Source organism: Ornithorhynchus anatinus, chromosome 1 (assembly GCF_004115215.2).
Source record: "Ornithorhynchus anatinus isolate Pmale09 chromosome 1, mOrnAna1.pri.v4, whole genome shotgun sequence".
Taxonomy (NCBI): domain Eukaryota; kingdom Metazoa; phylum Chordata; class Mammalia; order Monotremata; family Ornithorhynchidae; genus Ornithorhynchus; species Ornithorhynchus anatinus.
In genome coordinates, this window is record NC_041728.1 from 124,251,500 (window position 1) to 124,276,939 (window position 25,440).

At 42.8% G+C, this 25,440-nt stretch overlaps 1 protein-coding gene across 1 annotated transcript in view; it reads left to right on the plus strand.

The window, feature by feature from the left end:
* AMER3 (APC membrane recruitment protein 3) overlaps window positions 1-25,440 on the plus strand; it is a 114,581-nt gene that overhangs the window by 23,598 nt on the left and 65,543 nt on the right. The gene's annotated exons all lie outside the window — the stretch shown is intronic.

Sequence of the window (25,440 nt, forward strand, 5' to 3'; positions counted from 1 at the left end):
CTCAGAATCCTGGGCAGTCAGACTGGAGTCCAGTGAGGGACATAGCAATCTGATGGGACAGCATGGGGCTTCCCTGGCCTTAGAGAAGCAAGGCCTAAGCAGTGTGGCCGAGTGGATAGAGCCCAGGCTTGGGAGTCAGAAGGATCTGGATTCTAATCCTGACTTTGCCACTTGTCTGCTGTGAGATTCTGGGAAAGTCACTTCACTTCTCTGTACCTCAGTCACCTCATAGTCACTTCACTTCTCTGTGCCTCAGTCACCTCATCTGTAAAATGGGAATTGAGACTGCAAGCCCCTTGTGGAACAGGGGCTGTGTCCAACCCAATTAGCTTGTATCTACTCCAGCAGTTAGTTCAATGCCTGGCACCAAGAAAGCACTTAACAAAAGCCATAAAAAAAAGGAATCCCACCCTCTGTTGAAGTAAACTATGGAGATTTAGGAGAGGGTAGCAATGGCCCAGAAGAGCTGGGGTGGGAACTTGCAGTCTGGTAGTGGGGGAGAGGGTGGGCACATTAACTTCCACCCCATGCCCTGCTCGTTATTCCTTCTGACTCTGGTCCAAAGCACACGATGCTGCTGTAACTGGATTCTGAAGACTTACCCTCACACTGAAGGTTGCTCTGTGGCCTTCAATGTGTAACAGAGTTTAGGTGTAACAGTGTGTAACCCACCCCCTTGACAGTGAAAAGAGACTGTGAGCCTGTCATTGGTAGGGATTGTCTCTATCTGTTGCTGTATTGTACATTCCAAGCACTTAGTATAGTGCTCTAGACATAGTAAGCACTCAATAAGCAGTGTGGCTCAGTGGAAAGAGCACGGGCTTTGGAGTCAGAGGTCATGGGTTCGAATCCTGGCTCGGCCACTTGTCAGCTGTGTGACTTTGGGCAAGTCACTTAACTTCTCGGTGCCTCAGTTACCTCATCTGTAAAATGGGGATTAAGACTGTGAGCCCCACGTGGGACAACCTGATTCCCTTGTGTCTACCCCAGCGCTTAGAACAGTGCTCGGTGCATAGTAAGCGCTTAACAAATACCAACATTATTATTATTGAATACTACTGAATGAATGAATGAACTTTAGTTTTCAGTTTAATGGTGGGTAATGACAGTTCTGCAGTTTAGTCTCTGTATTCCACAAGTTGTTCAGAATTCCTGAGCTAAGGGGCACCCTGTGAATGGAATGTTTGCTATCAGTTAATGGTTAGCTTGATGGCAGGTCTCTGTAGCTTCCCTAAGTCTTCAATGCAAACAACTCCTAAAGGGTGGGAAGAAGACTTTGACCTCCTCTGCTGTCCAGGACTGCTGCAGCCTACCCTGCTATAGGTAGGGAAGCAGTGTAGCCTAGTGGAAAGAACACAGGTCTGGGAGTCAATGGACCTGGATTCTAAACCAGATTCTGCCAGCAATGTGACCTTGAGGAAGTCTCTTTACTTCTCTGAGCCTCAGTTTCCTCATCTGGGAAATAGGGATGAAATACCTCTTCTCCTTCCCCTTTAGGGTCTGAGCTCCATGAGGGACAGGTAACTTGTCTGACCTAATAATCTTGATTCTTCTCCAGCACTTAGCACAGTGTTTTGCATGTAGTAAGAGCTTAAAAAAGTACAAAAATAATCACATATTGCAACTGCTTTGGAATTGCTCAGGGATTGCAGCAGCTCTGGCTGATGGCTGATGGAAGGGGCTGGAAAGGAGGATTCTTGGGTCGAACTGAAATGACTATGAAAGCCTCTTTAAATTCTATCCTCAAAGTTAACCCCAAACCCACTTACCAGAGACCCTGATTCTCAGCAAAATACGTTCCATTCTCCAGATTTCACACTTGGCCTAATTGGTCTACCCCAACACCCACTCCTAGGAGGGGTCTTCTGGCATCTCTGTAAGATGGTGTGGGCATCAAATGTGGTCAGGAAATGGGCCTGCCAAATTTACTGTTCTTACTAATAATTTACTATATACATTTACTGATCTACCCAAGAAACTTCTCTCTGAGGTGAAGATTCCCAGGCTGCTGGCAAATCACCAGTTGTGAAGGGTTGGTTTTCTTACTGAAGTGTCTCTGTTGATGTCATTGTTACTTTTTCTTCAGGATGCTAAGGGACTAGTTCTTCATGCACTGACACACATCAATCAGTCAATTAATGGTATTTATTGAGAGCGTACTGTGTACAGAGCACTGTACTAAGCATTTGGGAGAGTACATTATAACAAACAAAGTTGGTGGACACATTCCCTGCCCATATGAGCATATTTCTATGAAAACAGAGGAAAGATTTATTGCATTTATGAAGGTCAGAATCATTGACTCACATACCTTAGCAGGGAATTGGGAGCATAGTGAAACCTAGTAGAAAGAGCATGAGTATGGGAGTCATAAGACCTGAGTTTGAATTCTGACTCAACCACTTGTCTGCTGTGTGATTTTCAGCAAGTCACATAACTTCTCTGTGCCTCAGTTCCCTCATATGCAAAATGGGGATTCAATACCTGTTCTCCTTCCTACTTAGACTGTGAGCCCTATGGAGGATCTGATTATCTTGTATCTATCTCAGTGCATAGTACCATGCTTGGCACATAATAAACACTTAAAAATGTTGTTATTATTATTAATATATAGGGGCTGATAACCAAGGGGAGCTTCCCATTGAAATTATTTTTGCATAGGGTTATATAAGCATACTTCAACTGTTGGAACTTCAGTATCCCTCTAGACTGCAAACTTGTTGTGGACAGTGAATGTGTCTGTTTCATTATTATCCCACTGGGTTAGTACAGTGCCCTGCATTCAGTAAGTGCTCAATAAATAAGATTGGTTTATGGATTGATTAATTATTTCTTACACTTCTATCATTATAATTTACTTTTTCAGCCTCATCCTCCTTCAATGGTTGTGATGTCAGACTTACCTAGATGATAAATGCTCTGTGTGTGTGTATGTATGTGTGTATGTGTATGTTTCTGTCTCACTTCTCACCCTCTTTTCCTCTAAATTTCCAGGACTGTGCAATCAGTAAGTGTTGATGATGATGGCCAGTCCTGGAGCATTATGAACAATAGAGAAATACAAAATTGAATAGGAAAAAAAGAATAATAATAGTGCTATTTCTTAATCACTTACTATGTGACCGGCACTGTACTAAGCACTGGGGTGGATACAGGAAAATTCCGAGTTGGACAAAGTCTCTGTCTCATGTAGCGCTCAGAGTCTCAATCCCCATTTTACAGATGAGGTTACTGAGGCATGGAGAAGTGAAACGACTTGCCCAAGGTCATAGAGCAGACAAGTAGAGGAGCCGGAATTAGAACCCATGACTTTCTGCTGGTGCTCTATCCACTACACCATGTTGCTTCTTCCTTTCACCAGATTATCTTCCTTCCACCACTTCCTTGTACCAGATCTGAAAGATTCTTATGGCATAGATTTGTTTTTAACCTCGTTGATAGTACTCAGCAGCAAAGTCCTGAGTGCATAGACTGTGAATCTGCAAAGGATATTTAATGGCAAACTAGGAATTATTTACTTTCCACTAGCAGAAGAGGAAGGAATTGAAGTTACTGTGCCTGTCAGAAGCAGTCATATACTACATTCTTTCTTAGCCCGGGAGGACACATGCACTCAGTAGTCGTTATTTGACTAGAGGCATTTTCTACTTCCTGGAATCAAATGGCAGCTGTTATAAGCCACCACCAATTGGAACTGATAACTGCAGTGTCCACTTGGTGACAGGATGTAAGAGTTCAGATGCTGACGTTTTCTGCTTCTGTGAAAATCCACCTGCATGATAGAAATAAAGGAATTGTTTTTTGGAGGAAAACATGATGACAAATGCAGAGGGGATTTGTACCCTGGGTGTTTGCATTATCATCAGCATCATCCACACTTACTGAGCATTCATGACCTTCAAGCACCATCCTAAGTATCCAAACTATATATGAGTCTGGATGTATAGTCTAGAGAAGCAGTGTGGGTCAGTGGAAAGAGCCCAGGCTCGGGAGTCAGAGGTCATGGGTTTGAATCCTGGCTCTGCCACTTGTCAGCTATGTGACTGTGGGCAAGTCACTTAACTTCTCTGTGCCTCATCTGTAAAATGGAGATTAACTGTAAGCCTCAAGTGGGACAATCTGATTACCATGTATCTCCCCTAGCGCTTAGAACAGTGCTTTGCACAAAGTCAGTGCTTAACAAATACCAACATTATTATTATTATTCTTATTATGTCACTGGGTTTCAGACAAGCTAATTAGTTTGCAATGTATTTGAAAATACTGGTATAATCCTTTACTACTGGTTCTCTTTCAACTCCCACATTCATTCAGTCTGTTGCTAAATTTTGTCAGTTTTTCCTTCACATTTCTCAGATTCCCCTTTTCTTCTCCATCCAAGTGGGGAATCAGTGCCTGTTTTCCCACCCACTTAGACTGTGAGCCCCATGTGGGACATGAAGGATGTCTACCCTGATTATCTTGCATCTTCCCCAGAGCTTAATACAGTGCTTAGGGCATAGTAAGCACTTAACAAATACCATTATTATGCCCATCACTCTGGCCCAGGTACTTGTCAAAATCCAGACTAGGCTATCAGTCAGTCAGGTAGTCAGTGGATCATATTTGAGTGCTTATTGTGTGCAATGCACTGTACTAAGCACTTGGGAGAGTACAATATAACAGAATTGGTAGACAGTTTCCCTCCCCACAGTGAGCAGCCTAAAGGGGGAGACAGGCATTAATATAAATAAATAAATTACAGTTATGTAACTAAGTGCTGTGGGACTGGAGGGGAGATGAATAAAGGGAGCACGTCAGGGTGATGCAGAAGGGAGTGGGAGAAGAGGAAAGGAGGACATAGTCAAGGAAGGCCTCTTGGAGGAGATGGGCCTTCAATAAGGCTTTGAAGAAGGAGAGAGTAATTATCTGTTATATATGTGGAGGGAGGGCATTCAGCATCCTTGATGGTCCCCCTGCCTCTGCTCTTTCTCTTATCCTGTCTATATTTCAATATGCTACTCATATCATGTTTCTCAAATGTCATTCTGCACACCATTTCACTTCTCAAAAACCTTCAAAGGTTACCCTTTCAGTTTCGCATTAAACAGAAACTTCTAACCATTGACTTTAAAGGCACACAAATCAACTCCTTCCTGCTCATCTACTCTCTTCTCACCCAGGCCCAGCTCATACTCTTTGTTCCTCTTAAACTAACCTACTCAGATAAGTGGCAGAGAAATGTCAGAAAAACAGGTAAAAAACAATTGTTCACTTTGAGCTTGGAAACTTCCAAGCTTTATACGGCTTTAACTATTCCCTTATTTCCAACTGATAGAATTGTTGACACCAGATTTTTGTCTAACACACTGTTTTGCAGGAACATCACAACTGAGTTTACGGAGGAATAAGGAAGGCCTGCATAGTAGTTTCATTCTTTAAATTACCCTGACAAGAACCTCTTGCTTTCAGGAGTCAGTCAGACAATCAATCAATCATATTAATGAGTGCTTACTGTGTGCAGAGCATTGTACTAAACTCTTGGGAGAGTGCAGTATAATAGAATTGGGAGACATGTTCCCTGACCCCAAGGAGTTTACAGTGTAGAAGAGATCTAGTCTAAGATTTTTCCCCAATCTGGAGTCCCTGACCCCACCCCCCAGAAATTGTTGACCATTCAGGGTCCCAGAAACTGCCCTGCCATGTCCCCTCTAATGCCAGACACAGTACCAAGCCTGTTGCCTTCAGTGGAAACCCTGCAGCTGATGAGCTAGACAAGCAGGATGGAGTAATGGATAGAGCACATGCCCAGGAGTCAGAAGGTCATGGGTTCTAATACCCACTCCCCCACTTGTCTGCTGTGTGGCCTTGGGCAAATCACTTCACTTTTCCATCCCTCAGTTACCTCATCTCTAAAATGGGAATTAAGTCTGTGAGCCCCACATGGGACAGGAACTGTGTCCAACCTGATTTGCTTGTATCCACTTCAGAGCTTAGGACAGTGCCTGGCACATAGTAATCACTTAACAAATACCACAATTATTATTATTATTATGAGCAGGCCTAATGCAGCTCTCTGAATAGCCCCTCTTTCTTCACCATCACCACAAATTTCTGCTACTGCACCGATCCCTAATGGAATCTATTTTCCCCTCTCTCAAGCATCCTATTTAGACTTTACTAGCCAGTGTGAAGAGTGATCTTTTCTCCTATGGCAGCAAGAACAATTCCACCCATTTCTTTGACTAGCCTGCTACTGCTACCAATGAACTGTAAGTAGCCTTAGTAATCTGTGGGAAAGGTGCCTGGGGTGTTGGGAGAAGGCAAATACTGGGGAACCCCACTGGATTTTCTCTAACTTGGACCTACCAATAAAATGGTAGCTGTTCTGTGTTGCTGAGAGCCCTGGTCTTGACAAATAAATAATAATAATGATAATAATAAAAATACTTAAGGGTTTACTATGTGCCAAGCACTGCTTTAAGCGCTGGGGTAGATGCAAGTTAATCAGGTTAGACACAGTTCCTGTCCTACATGGGACTCGCAGTCTAAGTAGGAGGGAGTAGGATTTAATCCCCATTTTACAGAGGGGGTAACTGAGGCTCAGAAAAGTTAAGTGACTTGCCCAAGGTTACAATCAGAAATATGGCAGAGCCGTGATTAGAATCTAGGTTCTCTGACTCCCAGGCCCGTGGTCTCTCTACTAGGCCATGCTGCTTGTTCTGACACGTTTTCAAGTGTGATATTTTCCCCAGACCTAGAGATGCCCAATTTTAAATCAGATTCTCTGCAAATGAATTAGAATAGCCATTCTGATTTATACAGGGGACGATAGTTATTTTGAGAACGGCTCAACAGACAGCTTTTGGGTTCATAGGGACTCTCAGTTATATTTTGGAAAGCAACACAGGCTCTGGGTCCTGTTAATGCAAGGAAGAGTGGGTGGGTGGAGATGAAAAAATGGAACTGCTGTTCATGTGTATCATGGATGTTTCTACAAAGCCATGATGAAGGGGTGGATTTGTAAGAACTCTGCCTTGAGTGAGTTCTGGGAAAAATGCCATAGAGACAGTAAGTGGGGCTTGTGGGCAGGGATCTTGTCTAACAACTCTATTATATAATACTTGCTCTGGACACAGTAAGTGCTTGATTAATGCATTTATTTGATAAAGTGAAGGTACAAACTCCCAGAGCTAGCTAACAAAACTGTGAAGATGGGACCCCCATTAGCTGAATACCCTAGTAGATAAACATTCAGATTGATACCCTGAGGTGCCACCATCCAGCCCCCTTTCAACCATGGGGCCAAAATTCCACATTTTAAGACCAATATCACCAGAACATTTCACAAAGCTTTGTTGGCTTCTCTAGCTATGATTAAGGAAATGAGGATATTTAACAAAAATGAAACGACTTGTTCTTATTTCCACAGAAACCAACAGGCTGAGCCGGTTTTAAGACCCCCACCTCAAATTGAATGAGACATTCTTGCATTACAGGAGAGATTTTGCTAGCCATGTAGGGTGGAAGCAGAGGAAGCCACTCATTCACGTTAAGAAGAGAGGAGGTCTTTGGCAGGGCGGGCGGGGGGTGGGGGGGTTGGGGGAAGGGAGGAAAAACAGGTTGCCAGCTGACTCCTCCTTCAGCTGACACCTTATTTCTATCCCTGCTGGGAGTAGGCCCTAATGGAGTCTATTTTTCCCTCCCTCAAGCATCCTATTTAGGATTTACTAGCAGGTGTGACGAGTGGCATCTCTCCTAAGGCACCAAAACCAAGTCTGCTATTTTAGAAAAAAACAATGTAAGAGGGAAGGGATATCAATTTCTGAGGTCATGTTTGCAAGACAAATCCTTTGATTTCCTCAAAAGAAAGGAGCTGCCGAAAGACAAAGAATTATAGAATGGATTAAAGGGGTGGAAAGTGTATCCCTGGGGAAGGCAAAGAGCTTTCTTGACACAGATATTATACAGAAAATGTGCAGCATAACTGGTCAGCCCAGCCTAAATGGATCCTAAAATGATTAATTGGAGAGTTTCATTCAGGCCTCAAATGTCTTCATCTGCTCAGCTGTTCAAGAGGCCAGGGAAAGAAGAATATGTGTTGATTCTGTTTTGGGTCTCCTCTAAATACCATGCTGGAATATAGGTGGAATGCCCTTATGTGATTGTAGGTCTATCTGTAGTATCTGAGTGCAACTTGATTAAAAACACTTTCCACTTGTCTAGACATAGGATGCTTTTTGTAATTCCTCTCTTCCAAAAGACTAACCCTAAAAATGAATAAGCCTCAAATAGCTATTAGACATTTTTCAAAAAAGCTCAGACTGAGTTTGTGTGAACATATCCGTATCTATAGCTATCTGTCTCTCTCTCTCTATCCATATCTATATCTGTCTTTATATGTATATATGTCCCTCTCTCCCTATATATGCACATATATATATACAAACACATACACAGCTTCCTTAAATCTGTCTTTTGCTTTTAGTTGGTCCTAAGGAAACCTTACCTTTATCTATCACTTTACAATAACAAAAGGACTTACCATAATAATGGTATTTATCAAGCACTTTACTATGTGCTCTGGAGTAAATATAAGATAATCAGAGCAAACTGTATTCACTGCTTTAACTCTGATGCAAAACCCAGCCTTTATAGGAGACACAGAGAGAAAACCAACTTGGTAGCTACCTACCAAGTTTGGTTTTCCAGATATGAGAATTTTATTTCTCACTTCCTAAATTGAAGGCAGAGGTGGAATGAAGAGAAGACATAAACTGGTATTCAGACACCAAGAGTGCAAAAATGGCTGCAGAGAGTCAGTGTTACAGAAAGTAGACTGTTAAAAACTCCTTGTGGGCAGGGAATATGGCAACCAACTCTGTTGTCTTGTACTTTCCCAGCACTTTGGGAAATGAATACCTCAATAAATACCTTGGTTTGATTGACTGATTAATTGAGACATGTTGGTTGCTGGACTGGGATGGGTTGATCCTTGGTTTAAGGCACTAGCTTCTTTCCTTAACCCCTTCCCACATCCCTGCCATGAACACTTCGAGCTCCCCTCTTCAGAGCCCAACTGAGAGCTCATCTCCTCCAGGAGGCCTTCCCAGACTGAGCCCTCCCTTTCCCTCTGCACTTCCTCCCCTCCTCATTCCCCCATCCCTCCCTCTGCTCTACCTGTTTCTCCTTCCCACAGCACTTGTGTATATTTATATATATTATTTATTACTCTATTTTATTAATAATGTATATATCTATGATTCTATTTATCTATTTTGATGGTATTGATACCTGTCTACTTGTTTTGTTTTGCTGTCTCCCCCTTTTAGACTGGGCAGGGATTGTCTCTTGCTGAATTGTACATTCCAAGCTCTTAGTACATTGCTCTGCATGCAGTAAGTGCTCAATAAATGCGATTGAATGAATGAATGAATGAACACTTGCTGATTTAAATCCTCAGTAGCCTGGCAGCTACTGTTAGGCTCTGTTAGGATGCAGGTAGGGGAGAGGAAGAAGAGAGAACCTAGCCTGAAGTTATCCCTGGGGTGGCTCTTGCCCTGCTTCCCTCACAGACACTTTATAATGTCAGCCTGCATTCCTTACCCTGGTGATTGTACGTTTAAACACAAAGCAGAGAATTGGTCTTGTGGTGATGATGAAAATGATGGTGATAATGATGGGTACTACCCCCTCTCCCACAACACACACAATGAATATTTCAATTCAAGAGGGTTTGCTTTTCAGCTATCTTTCTTTCATGTATTTCTGGGTGAGATTTACCACCCAAAGAAATAAGGTGGGAAAAGCCCCTCTTACAAAGCACTTTTGTTAGTAAAATAAACCCTTGGATTCTTAGGCTGCAGAAAACAAAAGTCTACAGTTCTGAGGTTGTAGATTTATTGTAGTGGTTCCCAAGGCTCTTTGCTTGCACACAGAATGTCTAGATACACTCTAACATGGAACACAAAATGAGTGCACCATGAGCTAATGTTATACTATTGAGCTACCAAGTATAACTTTCCTGCTCAAAATGGTCCCTGAAAAAAAAGAAATGGAGCAGAGAAGTGACAGGCTTTTGCTTTGCTTGTGCATACAAGTGTTAAACATCATATGCCTAGACACATGCGCTTGATGCTAAATTAAACAATTTTCTTCTTCATTTAATGTTATTCCTCCTGGCCCTGGATGTCTGACTTGTCCCATGGTTTTTTTTCCCCTATATTCAGGCCCCAGAATCACTGACAAGTGATGCAGAAATAAAGAATGACTAAAATTACGGTACAAGATACAGATTACAGATTTCCCGGAGGTGATTTCTGCAGGATGGAGGGGAACGTAGAGCTCGGGAGATGAACTCTATTTGAGGAGAGATATTTGAACCATAATTGATTTTGAATGAGAAAAGATTGATTGGCCTCTGTGCCCCTGGCTGAAGCAGCAAGGTTTCCATGGTAACAGATGGCTAGGAAGGCTCCCTTCTCTCTAACAGCAGGGCCATGGACAGGACTGTTGTTTAAACACCAGGTGTCCCTGTGAGCTCAGGTGAGCAAACCAGAAGTAGATTATGACTCTTATAATTATAATAATGATAATTGTAGTGTTTGTGAAGTTTTTACCATGTGGCAAGCACTGATCTGGGTAAAACACAAGCAGATCAGACATAGTTCTTGTCCCATATTGGGCTCGCAATTCTGTCTCCCCCTTAGGTACTTTATTCCCCTTTTACAGATGAAGAAACTGAGGCACAGAGAAGTTAAGTGCCAGACAAGGGCAGTGCAGAAATTAAATCCTCAGTTTCCTGGCTTCCAGTTCTGTTATGCTCTTTCCACTAGGCAATTCTGCTTCTCTTTTAAACAGTAATTTCGATTTCCTTTATGACCTGTTTGTTTTTTTCCTGATAGCCAGCTCTACTAGTAGTGTTATCTTCAGTTTGAAGGCAAGAGGAGATGCAAGCCTGGAGAGAGGGAGAGAGACTGGGAAGAAGATGTAGATTTGAGTATCATCTACACAGAGATGGTAGTTGAAGCCATGGGAGTGAATGAGTTCTCCAAGGTAGTGAGTGTAGATGGAGAATAGAAGGGTATCCAGAACTGACCCTTGAGTGACCCCCACAGTTAGGGGTGGGGGGCAGAGGAGGAACCCATGAAGTACCGTACTCTCCCAAGCACTTAGTACAGTGCTATGCACATAGCTAGGCTCAATAAATACCATTGATTGATTGATTGAATTTCTCTTTGCTTCTTCTCTCTCCCTTTTCAATTTTTCTCTCACCTTTCTCTTGTCCCTCCTCTCTTTCTTCTCCCTCACTCTTCTTTTTAAACTCCTATTTTCCTTCTCTACCTGCTACCATCTGCCTCTGTTTCCTCACTTTCTAATTTTTTGGCAAAAATTTGACATCAAGTATCTCCAGCATGCCCTAAAACCCCTCATCTGTCCCAGTCTGTTCTTACTCATCTTTTAACTTTGGGTTCACATAGGCAGGATCCGGAAGAGAAGCAGAGAGCCTGGAAAGTCCACAAATTTGCATCAGTGGAAGAGAACTTTAAATAACCTCTCCAATTGGTGCAGAAACAGACATTGCATTTGGCTACTTTAATTACTCCGTTAATGAAGGGCCTCTTTTTGAGCACAGATGGTGGCCTGGGATGGGGAAGAGCATCAGGGCTGCTGCCCCTTTCTTAATCCTGCCTCTACCTTTAAGCTTCGAAGCAATTTTTCCAGTGCTTCATATCTATAATTCATTTGTCTATTCTACGTGTCTGTTCTCCCCCAACAATACTGTGAGCCCCTTGTGGGACAGGGATCGGGTCTGAAGCAGAACTGCCCAATGGATAGAGCATGGACCTGGGAGTCAGAAGGACCTGGATTCTAGTTCCAGCTCCTCAGTTGTCTGCAGTGTGACCTTGGGCAAGTCATTTCACTTTTCTTGGACTCAGTAACCTGTAAAATGGGGATTAAGACTGTGAATCCCATGTGGGACAGGGGCTGTGTCTTACCTGATTTACTTGTATCCACCCCAGCGCTTAGTACATTGACTGGTTCATAGTGAATGCTTAACAAATACTATTATTATTATTTTTATTATTACTGTGTATCCACTCCAGTCCTTGTATTACTGGAACACAGCACATGCTCAAAAAATACCTTAACTAGGTAACCACGATGAAAAAAGTCCATCAAATGAGTCAAAAAACCCACACTTCCTCCTTTCCCCTGTGGCATTGCAAAAGAGTCCTTTCCAGATCACTTCAACTCACCAAAATAACTTCTTATTTGCGTCAGCGAAGATGGGTTTCACTATGAACCCAAAGTTAAAAGATGAGTAAGAACAGATTGGGGCAGATGAGGGGTTTTAGGGCATGCTGGATATACTTGATGTCAAATTTTTGCCAAAAAATTAGAAAGTGAGGAAACAGAGGCAGATGGTAGCAGGTAGAGAAGGAAAATAGGAGTTAAAAAAGAAGAGTGAGGGAGAAGAAAGAGAGGAGGGACAAGAGAAAGGTGAGAGAAAAATTGAAAAGGGAGAGAGAAGAAGCAAAGAGAAATTCAATCAATCAAAACAACAGTATTTATTGAGCCTAGCTATGTGCATAGCACTGTACTAAGTGCTTGGGAGAGTACAGCACTTCATGGGTTCCTCCTCTGCCCCCCACCCCTAACTTTGGGGGTCACTCAAGGGTCAGTTCTGGATACCCTTCTATTCTCCATCTACATTCACTACCTTGGAGAACTCATTCACTCCCATGGCTTCAACTGCCATCTCTGTGCAAATGATACTCAAATCTACATCTTCTTCCCAGACTCTCTCCCTCTCTCCAGGCTCTCATCTCCTCCTGCCTTCAAGACATCTCTATACGTGGGTGTTCTCCTGTCACCTCAAATTTAACATGTCCAAAGCAGAGCTCCTTATCTTCCCATCCAAACCTTGTCCTCTCCCTGACATTCCCATCAATGTAGATGGCACCACCATCCTTCCCATCTCACAAGCCCATAGCTTTTGCACTATCCTTGACTACTCTCTCTCATTCAACCCACATATTTAATCTGTCACCAAATCCTGTCGGTCCCACCTTCACAACATCACTAAAATCTGCCTTTTCCTCTCCATCCAAACTGTTATCATGTAAATACAATCACTTATCCTATCCCATCTAGATTACTGCATTAGCCACCTTGCTGACCTCCCAACCTCCTGTCTCTCCCAATTCCAGTCCATATTTCACTCTGCTGCCTGGATCATCTTTCTACAAATACATTCACAACATGTCACCCCCCGCCTTCTCAAAAATTTCCAGTGGTTGCATATCCACTTCCATACCAAACAAAAATCCTCACCATTGGCTTTAAGGAACTCCATTATCTTGCCCCTTCCTACCTCACCTCACTTTTCTCCATTTATAACCCAGCTTGCTTACTTCGCTCTTCTAGTGCTAACCTTCTCACTGTGCCTCAATCTGGCCTGTTTTGCTGCTGACCTCTGGAACATATCTTGTCTCTGGCCTGGAATGCCGTCCCACCTCAAGTCTGACAGACAGTTACCCTCCCCCCCTACTTTGAAGGCTTATTAAAGGCACATCTGCTCCAAGAGGCCCTCCCAGACTAAGCTCCACTTTTCTTCATCTCCCACTTCCTTTCTTCGTCTCCCTCATTTGCCCCCTTTTCTCCCTGGACCCTTCCCAGCCCCATAGCACTTATGTATAAATCTGTCATTTTATTTATTTATATTGATGCTTGTCTCCCCCTCTCTAGACTGTAGCTCACTGAGGGCAGGGAATATCACCGTTTATTGTTGTCTTGTACTTTCCCAAGGGCTTAGTACAGTGCTCTGAACACGATAAATGCTTATCATATGCGATTGAATGAATGAATCAATCATTCAATTAACAGGCACATTTCCTGCCCATAACAAAACATTCAAAAGGAAATCTTTCTGGAGCACAGGGAAGAGTTAAAAGAAAATCAGCAACAACCAGTCTCCCAGATGAACAAACCACCAAAAGTTATTGATTGGAAGTTTTTCCGAGAAATTAAATTACTTTTATATGTCTGTTCATTTTCCTTTTTAATCTAATTTCACTCTGCTCATTTAAGTAATAGCAATACATCATTCTCTATCTTTGTAATTTTCCCCATCCTGGTTCAGTGCTCTGTGAAGTGAGTGCTTAATCAATATGGTGGTGGTGATTCTGGAATTTTTCCATAATGGATCTTTCAAACTGGCCTCTTTGTAGGGAGGCCAATTCCCCAAACATGGACAGGAGTAAATCTCTGCACCCCGGAACTGTGTCAGGAATTGTGGACTGATTTCCCTCCCTGATTCTGTCAGGGAGAATCCCCGTCCCCTCCGCCCAGTCCCCGGCTATCCCTAATCCTGTGTAGTGGCAGAGATCCCAGGTTAGGGAGTGGGTTCTTTACTCAGGCTACTGACTCTAGAAATGCAGTCACTATGAGTAGATCAGTGCCACAAAGAGCAATGGCCCAGTTGGAAGTGCTGAGTCCTGTGGCTGTCCAGGGTACAGAACTGGGCTTTGGGACTGGGCCATGGTGGTAACCCTATGGGAGTCCTAGGGCAGTCTATTCCAAGGAACCCCCCGGAGCTCCCCTCCCCCAGCCCCAACAGGGCCTCCAAGGCTGGGAATCAGCCAGGAATGTCTGCAGGTCTATGAAATAGTCTGAGGCTAAAGAGTTCTCTCAGGCCCAGTCCCCTAGCTCTATATCACCAATAATAATAACTGTGGTACTTGTTAAATACTTACTTAATTAGCAGGCACTGTATGAAGTGTTGGGATAGATACTAGGTAATTGAGGCTCACATAGGGCTCAGGGTCTTAATCCCCATTTTATGGATGAGGAAACTGAGACCCAGAGAAGTTAAGTGACTTGTCCAAGATCACATAGAAGACAAGTGGTGGAGCTGGGATTAGAACCAGGTACTCTGACTCCTAGGCCCATGCTCTTTCCAGGAGGCCATACTGCCTTGGGCCAGTCACTTAACTTCTCTGGGCCTCAGTTACCTCATCTGTCAAATGGGGATTAAGGCTTTGAGCCCATGTGTGATATAACAATAATAATGATAGCATTTGTTAAGCGCTTACTATGTGCGAAGCACTGTTCTAAACGCTGTGGGGATACAAGGTGATCAGGTTGTCCCATGAGGGGCTCACAGTCTTCATCTCCATTTTCCAGATGAGGTCACTGAGACACAGAGAAGTGAAGTGACTTGCCCAAAGTTGCACAGCTGACAAGCGGCGGAGCCGGAATTCGAACCCATGACCTCTGACTCCCAAGCCCGGGCTCTTACCACTAAGCAATGCTGCTTCTCAAATATGTACTTTGTCCAATTTGATTACCTATTATCAGTTTGATTACAGAGAAACAGCATGCTCTAGTGGATGGGCCTGGGAATCAGAAAGACCTAGGTTCTAATTCCGCCTCTGCCACTTGTCTGCTATGTTACCTTGGGCAAATCACTTAACTTCTCTGGTCTTCGGTTATCTCATCTGTAAAATGGGGATTAAGACTGTGATCTCTATTGGGGACAGGGACGGTGTCCAACTTGATTTGCTTGTATTTACCCCAGTGCTTATTACATTGCCTGGCACATACTAAACACTTAACAAATAGCATAATCATTATTATTATTATTATTGTTAGCTTGTATCTACCCATGGCACATAGTAAGACCTTAACCAATACCATAAAAAGGGTGCCTAGCTGATCGTCCACAGGTGTTGTCAGTCAGTGAGTCAGTCATATTTATTGAGTACTTACTGTGTGCAGAGCAGTATACTACGTGATTGGGAGAGTACAATATTACGATGTAACAGACACATACCCTGACTGTGAGCTTAAGTGCAAACTGTAAGATCACTGCTGGCATGTGGCAGCATCTTTGGCCTGGGAGTCAGAAAGTCATGGGTTCTAATCCCGACTCCGCCACATATCTGCTGGGTGACCTTGGGCAAGTCACTTCACTTCTCTGTTGCCTCAGTTACCTCATCTATGTAATAGGGATTGAGATTGTGAGCCCCAAATGGGGCAGGGACTGTGTCCAACCCAATTTGCTAGTATTTACCCCAGCTCTTAGTACAGTGCCTAGCACATAGTAAGCACTTAACAAATACCATAATTAATATTGCTATTATTATTATTATCATCCCTGCACCTAATATCTCTAAGGACAATCAGGACTGAGAGATTCTGATACATGCCAGTCAATCATATTTATTGAGCACTTACTGTGTGCAGAGCATTGTCCTAAGCACTTGGGAGAGTACAATATAACAATATAACAGACACATTCCCTGCGCACTAAGAGCATTCAGTCTAGGGGCATAGTGACCATGTTCAGTGTTCCACAGGGTGATATAGGGCAATTTATTCTTGCCCCCTCTTTGAATTTGTAGAGGGCAGCCTCCACCCATACTGCCCTTCTACTTGGGTGGGAGAATATGGTTTAATTACCCTTATTTCATTAATAAGTGGTTGGTAAAGTCACTCCCTGACAGTAAGCTGTATCCTCTTTCACTAAATAATAAGTATGTTGTTTGGAAGAGTAAATTACACCTATTTTACGTGCCTAATTTACTACCAAGAAGGGACTATTCATTTCTTGTCTTAATGTAATTTTCTCTCCTCCAGTATAAATAGTACCCATTTACCACTTTATACCTTTCTTGCAGTTTTCTCAGTGCCTAGTCTAGTTCACTACAAAATGAGTGCTTAATCAATATACATGACAGTTCTTGGAGGAATGCTATTTGAAATGCTCTTCCTCCCCCATCCCCGCCCCGGGCCAGCCCCCAAGTTTAACGCTGAGCTATTTGGGAAGATGTTTTGTGTGTGATGCTTAAAAACTAGCACTGCAACCTCTAAGCAATAATAAGGCCCAGCCAGGTTTTCCCACTTAGTAAATGAAGATATAGAATGAAAGATGGAATTAAGGCTGGAATTACTGAAGTCTAGTCGAATGACATCTATTGCTTCTCCCATATTTCTGTGGTCTGTCACATAGAGCGAGAAGGGAAGGAAGCAACCTGACCTAGTGGAAAGAGCAAAGGTCTGGGAGTCAGAGGACTTGGGTTCTCAACCCGGCCTTGCCACTTCCCTGCTGGGTGTTCTTGGAAGTCATTTAGCGTGTCTGTGACTTAATTGTCACATCTGTCACATCATCTGTAAAATGAAAATTTGAAGCCTGTCCTACCTCTTCCACAGACTAGGAGATCCACATGCAACAGGGACTGTATCTGAACTAATACTGTTTCGGCCCAACTGTTAGTCCAATATTGGCACATAGTTAATGCTTATTTTGCTTTTTTTCACAAAGCCACAGTGATTGTTACTTCTAGGTGGCTGTTTGGTATAGGTCCTACTCTTTCCAGGGATCATTAGTAATTGACTGCTCTGAAACAACTGAGATCTACCTTTTCATTCATTCATTCAATCATACTTATTGAGAGCCTACTGTGTGCAGAGCACTGTACTAAGAGCTTGGAAAGTACAATTCAGTAATAAAGAGAGGCAATCCCTGCCCACACAGGGCTCACAGTCTAGAAGATGGGTTTACAGTCTAGAAGGCGGGCTTCCCTTTTGTAAAATGGATACATTGATATAATCTTTCTTAATCCTCAAAGATTTCTCCTTACTTCTGAAAGTTCTCAGAGATAATAGTGACTGTGCAGTAGCACATTCCAACTCCTTAGAATGTGTATCATTAAGACCCTACTGATTTAAATCCATTCAGCTTTGTAAATTACCTTTATAATTGTTTCTTCCCCTACTATATTTTAGTTTGACATAAATTTTTCAAGGTGAAAAGGATTTGTCTTGGTCACCTCTTTATTTTTGGTCTTTTGGAAAGACAGGAATGAAAAAAAAAGAAATTATCTGCTTCTTCCAAGGCATAATTTCTTCCTGGCAAGGGGAGGAGTGGTGGGAACATTTTCCCTGCTTCTTCTCTTCTGCCTAAAATATATCTTCATTTATTCAATAGGAAGAACAAAATTGTGCATTTAGGGAAGAAACAAAAGCAACAACATGAACACGTGTTTGAAGGATAGACTGGCTGGCATAGCAGGAAAAGAGATCATGATTGACTAGAAGTTGCTATTCAGCCCTGCTTATTTCTTACATGAAGTAGTCATTTCTCTGAGGAAAAAGAAATGGATACACAAATATTAAATGGAAAATAAGCCTGCCCACTCCTCTGGTCATTCCACTGTGATTCACAGCTCTTAGAAAGATGGAGTTGTCTTTCCTGCTTGTCTTCGCATTTTCAATCAAGTTGGTTGCTTCAAAAAGGCCTACCAGGCTGTTGCTATAGTAACTAACTCCCAGATACCTTTTTTTTTTTTGTAATTAAGATGGTAGTCTACCAAACAGGCAGAAACAGGGTTAGAGAAGGCATGCTTTGCAGGGTTGAGAGATTCTTGGGTGATATCTTCTCACATTTTTAAAACAATGAATTGGTTATCGGTATCAGGAATTCCTTTCGGATGATATTTTGTTCTAAAAACTCAGCTGCGCATCCCATAGCAACTGCCCCCACAGCCATAAAACAGCAGGGAAGACATTTGGAAATGCTTGACTGACTTTGCCTTGCTTTGTCCCTTGAAGTGGTTGGTGCTTGAGGCTCCAAAATGCAGCTTGAAACCCAGAGTCTTCAATTGCTTCTTTTCTGATCATTTAACAGTGGTGACTTGGTTTGAAAGCAGCACCTCTCCCTGAAGACTTCAAAATGCTTTGATGATTTTTTACCTTCCTCTAATTAATTCATGCACATTATGGAGGTGGGAGGGAGCAAGCATTATAATGATGATAATAATTGTGGTATTTGTTATAATAATAATGATGGTATTTCTTAAATGCTTACTTCGTACCAAGCACTGTTCTAAGTGCTGAGGTAGATACGAAGTCATCAGGTTGTCCCATGTGGGGCTCACAGTCTTAATCCCCATTTTATAGATGAGGTCACTCAAGAGAAGTGAAGTGACTTGCCCAAAGTCACACAGCAGAAAAGTGGCAGAGTCAGGATTAGAACCCATGAGCTCCGACTCCCAAACCTGTTCTCTTTTCACTAAGCCAAGCTGCTTGCACTTACTAAGAGCCACGCACTATACTGAGCTCTGAGGAATATGCAATATCATCAGGTTGGACACATTTTTGTCCCTCTTGAGCTCAGCATCTAAGGAGGAGGGAAAACAGGTATTGAATCCCCATTTTTGAGGCTGAGGAAACTGAGGCTCTGAGCAGTTAAGTGACTTGCTCCAGGTCACAGAGCAGGCAAGTGGCAAAGCCAGGATTAGAACCTTGGTCCTCTGACTCTGAGGCCCATGCCCTTTCTAGTAGAGAAGCAGTGTAGCTCAGTGGAAAGTGCCTGGGCTTGGGAGTCAGAGGTCATGGGTTCCACTCCCGGCTCTGCCACTTGTCAGCTGTGTGACTGTGGGCAAGTCACTTCACTTCTCTGTGACTCAGTTCCCTCATCTGTAAAATGGGGATTAACTGTGAGCCTCACGTGGGACAACCTGATGACCCTGTATCTACCCCAGCGCTTAGAACAGTGCTCTGCACTTAGTAAGCGCTGAACAAATACCAACATTATTATTAGTAGGTCACATTGCGACCCATTATTTTTTCAATTGAAATCAGGGGAAAACTAAAAGCTGAGAAATAAACAGTTTTCCTCAAGATCTTTTATTAAATTTTTAAATTTTTTTTATAAGTGCTAACTATCTGTCAAGCACTGTACTAAGTAGTGGGATAGATCAAGCTAATCAGAATGGACACTGTCCATGCCCCATAAGGGGAGCCCAGTCTCCCACTTTACAGATGAGGTAACTGAGGCACAGAGAACTTCAGTGATTTTCTCAAGGTCACAAAACAGACAAGTGGCAGAGTCAGGATTGGAACCCAGTTTCTCTGATTCAGATCTGTGCTCTTCCTACTAGGACCTGTTGCTTTTTATGGATTCTATGGAAAGACCCTAGTTTGCAGCAAGGTATCCTAGAATGGATGTCCCTTAGTTTTCTCTTCTTCAGGCAGTAAACTGTCTTGGTTTTGTTTGGTCCCTGGGTGTCCTAACCCTGGCTTGATCACTGTCTTTAGGTTAACTTCCCTTGGACTTAGGTTTTCCAACTGTACAGTGGGGAGCATGGGTGGAAGAGGATGGAAGAGGGAAACGAAGGAATCTAATTGAGGAAATCAAATTGAATTCACATCCAGCCAGATGGAAATGGCAGAGTTCCTTTTCCATATTTCCAGATGAGTGTAGCTGCAACATTGAAATCCAAGCCAGCCTGTCACAGAAATTCAAAAACACTTCTTAAAATGATCTCTCTGTGTATTTTTCTGCAAATTGTGGATTGGGAGGCTTCTCTCCTCTATAACTCAGAGATGTTGTGAGAGTGAAGGAGATTGACCTGCTAAATGTTTAGAGCATTTTTGAATAGAGGCTATAATTAAACAACAAAGACAAAAAACAAACAAAGAAGAGCAGGGAAGTTAAGACCAGCAGCAATCAATTATCTTTCATGTTCCAAAGGGGGAAATATCCTTGTTCATCTTTGATCCCACCCTGCCTGTATCCTTTGAAAGGTAGTTATTTGAAATAACCAAAAGCATAGTGGTTTACATGAACAGATAAGTGCAAGATTTTTCTTTTTAATCTTGGCCAGGTTTGAAGCTGCTCCATTAGCTTTCAGTCAGAAAGGAAAATGGTTCTGGTCAGCAGTCATAGAAAACTGGGCTCAGGTTTTCCACAGTCAGTCCCCAAGAACCATATTCTCTTTCACCCCATAATGTGCATAATTTAGCAGTTAGAATGGTAATAGCTAGTGGAAATGGCATGGGCTTGGGAGTCAGATGATCTGGGTTCTAATTCTAGTTCCACCACGTTCTTGACAAGTGATGGACAAGTCATTTAACTTCTCTGTACCTTAGTTTCCTGTAAAATAAGGATTTCAGTTTTAGCCTGTTCCCTCTTCTAACTTTGACCGTGAGTTAGGGATTGTGTCTGGCCTGATTATCTGCTATTTACCCTACTGCTTAATACAGTGCATGGCACAGTAAACTCTTGATAAATACCACAATTATTACAATTATTACTACTGTTACTCTTATTTTAAAATACTGTTTAGCGCTGTATCTACTAATTCCTAAGAGTCAAGACTAAAGGGAGGGGGAGGCAGGGATCATTCATTCATTCAACCATATTTATCGAATGCTTCCTGTGTGCAAAGCACTGTATTAAGCCCTTTGTTGAGTACAGACACAATAAGCAGATACATTCCCTGCCCACAATGAGTTTACAGTCTAGAGGGGGAGTCAAACACTAATATAAATAAATACGTATAACAGATAAGAACATAAGTGCTGTAGGACTGGGATGGAGGACAGATGAAGGGAGCAAGTCAGGGAGGGAGTCAAAAGGACCTGCATTCTAATCCAGGCAGAAGGGAGTGAGAGAAGAGGGAAGAGGACTTAGTCAGGCAAGGCCTCTTGGAGGAGATGTGCCTTCAATAAGGTTTAGAAGGTGGGGAGAGTAATTGTCCATCAGATATGAGGAGGGAGGGTGTTCCAGGCCAGAGGCAGGATGTGGGTGAGAGGTTGGTGGTGAGACAGACAAAATGAAGCTATAGTGAGGTTAGCATTAGAGGAGTGAAGTGTATGGGCTGGGTTGTGGTAGGAGAGTAGAGAGATGAGGTAGGAGGGGGAAAGATGATTTAATTCTTTAAAGCCAGTGGTGCAGAGTTTTTCTTTGGTGTGGAGGTGGATGGACAACCACTGGAGTTTCTTGAGGAATGGGGAAAGAGGGTCCGAATGTTTTTTGTAGGAAAATAATCCAGGCAGCAGAATGAGTGGAGTGGGGAGAGACAAAAGAGTGGGAGGTCAGCAAGGAGGCTGATACAGTAATCAAGGTGGGAGAGGATAAGTGCTTAGATTAGTGTGGTAGCTATTTGGATGGAAAGGAAGGGGTGGAATGAGAGCGGAGTCAAGGATAACACCAAGGATACGGGCTTGTAAGAGAGGAAGAATGGTGGTGCCATCTACAGTGTCGGGAAAGTGATGGGGAGGACAGGGTTTGGGTGGGAAGATCAGAAATTCTGTTTTAGTCATATTAAGTTTGAGGTGATGGGAGGACATCTAAGTAGAGATGTCTAGAAGGCAGGAGGAAATTTGAGACTAAAGAGAGGGAGAGAGATCAGGGTTGGAGTTGTAGATTTGGGCATCACCCTATAGAGGTGGCAATTGAAGCCATGGGAGAGAATGAATTAATGAGAATGAATTAATTAATGAGAATGAATTGGGTATAGATGGAGAATAGAAGGGGACTGAGAACTGAACCTTGAGAGATTCCCACATTTAGTGGGTGGGAGGCAGAGGAGGATCCTGAGAAGGAGACTGAGAATGAGTGGCCAGAGAGTTAGGAGAAGAACCAGGAGAGGACAGTGTCAGTGAAGCCGAGGTTGGATAATGTTTCCAGGAGAAGGAGGTGGTAGTAAGTGTCGAAGCCAGCTGAGAGGGTAGGGAGGATTAAGATGGAGTAGAGGGCACTGGATTTGGCAAGAAGGAGATCACTGGTGACTTTTAATAATAATGTTGGTATTTGTTAAGCGCTTACTATGTGCAGAGCACTATTCTAAGCTCTGGGGTAGATACAGGGTCATCAGGTTGTCCCACGTGAGGCTCACAGTCTTCACCCACATTTTACAGATGAGGTAACTGAGGTACCAGGAAGTTAAGTGACTTGGCCAAAGTCACACAGCTGACAGGTGGTGGAGCCGGAATTAGAACCTATGACCTCTGACTCCTAAGCCCGTGCTCTTTCCACTGAGCCACACTGCTTTGATAGAGTGGCTTCTGTAGAGTGAAGGGAACAGAAGCCAGATTGGAGGGCGTCAAGGAGAGAATTGGAGAAGAGGAACTGGAGACAGCAGATGTAAACAACTTACTCAAGGAGTTTGGAGAGGACTGGTAGGAGGGAGATGGGGTAGTAAATAGACGGAGCGGTGGGGTCAAGGGAGGAATTTTTTAGGATAGGGGAGATATGGACATGTTTGAAAGCAGTGGGGAAGAAGGCATTGGAGGGCGAACAGTTGAAGATGGCAGTTGGGGAAGGAAGAAGGAAGAGGGCAAGTATTTTGATAGGGTGCTAAGGAATGAGGTCTGATGCGCAAGTGGTGGGTAGTGGGGGTGGATTTTGGGACCCATGTGGGACAAGGTCTGTGCCCAATCTGATTATTTTGCATCTACCCTAGAGTTTAGGATAGTGCTTAACACATAGTAAGTGCTTAAAAATTTCATTATTATTATTATTTTTATTATTATCAACACTATTATTAGAAGCAGGTAGACCAACTGTTAAAGGTATTATACGAAGAAATGACAATAATAATGATATTTGTTAAGTGCTTGCTATGTGTCAAGCACTGTTCTAAGCACTCGGCTGGATACAAGCTAATCAGGTTGGACACAGTCCCTGTCCCACATGGAACTCACAGTCTTAATTCCCATTTTACAAATGAGGTAACTGAGGCATAGAGAAATTAAGTGACTTGCCCAAGGTCACACAGAAGACTTGACAGAGCCTGGATTAGAACTCAGGTCTTTTTGATTCCAAAGCCTGTGATCTATTCATTTGGCCACTCTGCTTCTCCCTCTTTTTAGCCACATTCACCTGGCCTCAAGCATTCCTCCTGCAAATCCTCTGCTGCCCATTACTATCTGCCATTTCTTCTCTCTGGAATCAGTTTTAGCAACTGTCTCTCCTACTAGACTGCAATTTCCTTGTAGGCAGGGATCATGTCTACTAACTGGATTATATTCTCCTAAACTCTCAGTAGTGTATCTACACACTTAGTGTTCAATAAGTACTATTGATTGGTTGACTGATTATCTCTGCCCCCACAGAGGGGAGGTCTCCTCCTGGGAAAAAGATACCCTGGTGGCCAATGAAGTAGGCAGTTGAGCTGGAAACCTGGTCCTGAGACAAAGATGTGCCTCTCTGTGCCTTGCTGCCAACTCTTGCGACTCTGGCCTCTTGCTCATACCCATCCCTTAGCATAGAACACCCTCCCATTGCAACTTTGCCAGACCAAAGCTCTCCCCATCACCTAAGTCCCTAATGACTCTTCCAAAAAAAGTCAGGTGTAAGCTTCCCATATTTTTTCCATCACCTTCTACATTAGCTTCCACACCCACCTCCACTCCCTCATCCTTCTCAGATGTCTCTCAAGAGGTGATTTGCGGTCTTTCCAAATTTACCACCTTTATGTAAGTCTCTGACTCTTTCCTTCCTCACTTTTGGAAAATACTTGTTCCCACTCCTCTTTCCTCCCTCACTGCACCACTCAGTCTCTGATGGTTCCTTACCCTTTGTCTCTGACTCTTTCCTTCCTCACCTTTGGAAAATACTTGTTCCCACTCCTCTTTCCTCCCTCACTGCCTATCTTCAACCACTCAAGTCTGATGGTTCCTTACCCTTTTTCTTTAAGCATGCTCACATCTCCCCTATCCTAAAAACACTTTCTCTGGACCCCACTGTATCCTTTATTGCTCCATCTCTCTAATCCCATTCCTATCCAAATTCCACTTAGTCTCCTCCAACTCCCTTCTTTATCCTCTACAATCCAGTTTCCATTCTCTTCATTCTACTGAGACTGCTCTCACCAAGGTCACCAATGACCCTGTCTTGCCAAATCTCACAGATTTCATTCTGTCCTAATTCTCCTCAATCTCTCAGAAGATTTCAGTACTGTAAAACACCCTCTTATCCTGGAAACAAACACTGTCTAACCTTGGTTTCTCTGACATTGTGCTTTCCTGGTTCTCCTCCTATCTTTCTGGCTATTTCCTCTGCCATATCCCCAACCATGAGTGATGATGATAATGATGATGATAATAATAATAATTAAATGGTTACAATGTGCCAAGCTCTGGGATTGGAATGTGATTATTTTAAAAATATTTTGAATGAAGCCTTTCTTCTATGAAGCTTTAGGGATTTAACCAACATTAACCCACATCCATCCTGCTTTGCAAGGAAGAAGCTAGGATATCAGGAATGAGTCTCATTATTACACAAATGAGAGAAATGGAGAAAAAAAGTGATTAAAGGTTATATAACCTGTCAATAGAGGTGAGAATTCAAATTTAATTTCATCATCCCCTCCATCCACAAATGTTGAGTCTGAATCTCTCTTCTGAAAATGCAGAGAGGGGCTTAGAAAAGTTGTCAGATGGTTCTTTGTGTCCTTCTGCATGGTTTATATGGCTTGCTTTGGAGCCAGATTTCTATATGGTAATTTTTAGCACACAATTCAGCTAAGCACACAGGGCAATTCTGTCACCACACAGCTGCTATAATGACTTTTTGTGGGAAGCCAGAGTTGGGGAAGAATGTCAGAAACTTTCTAATTTTCACATGCATTTTTTTCCAGTGCTCAGTACAATGTTCTTCCC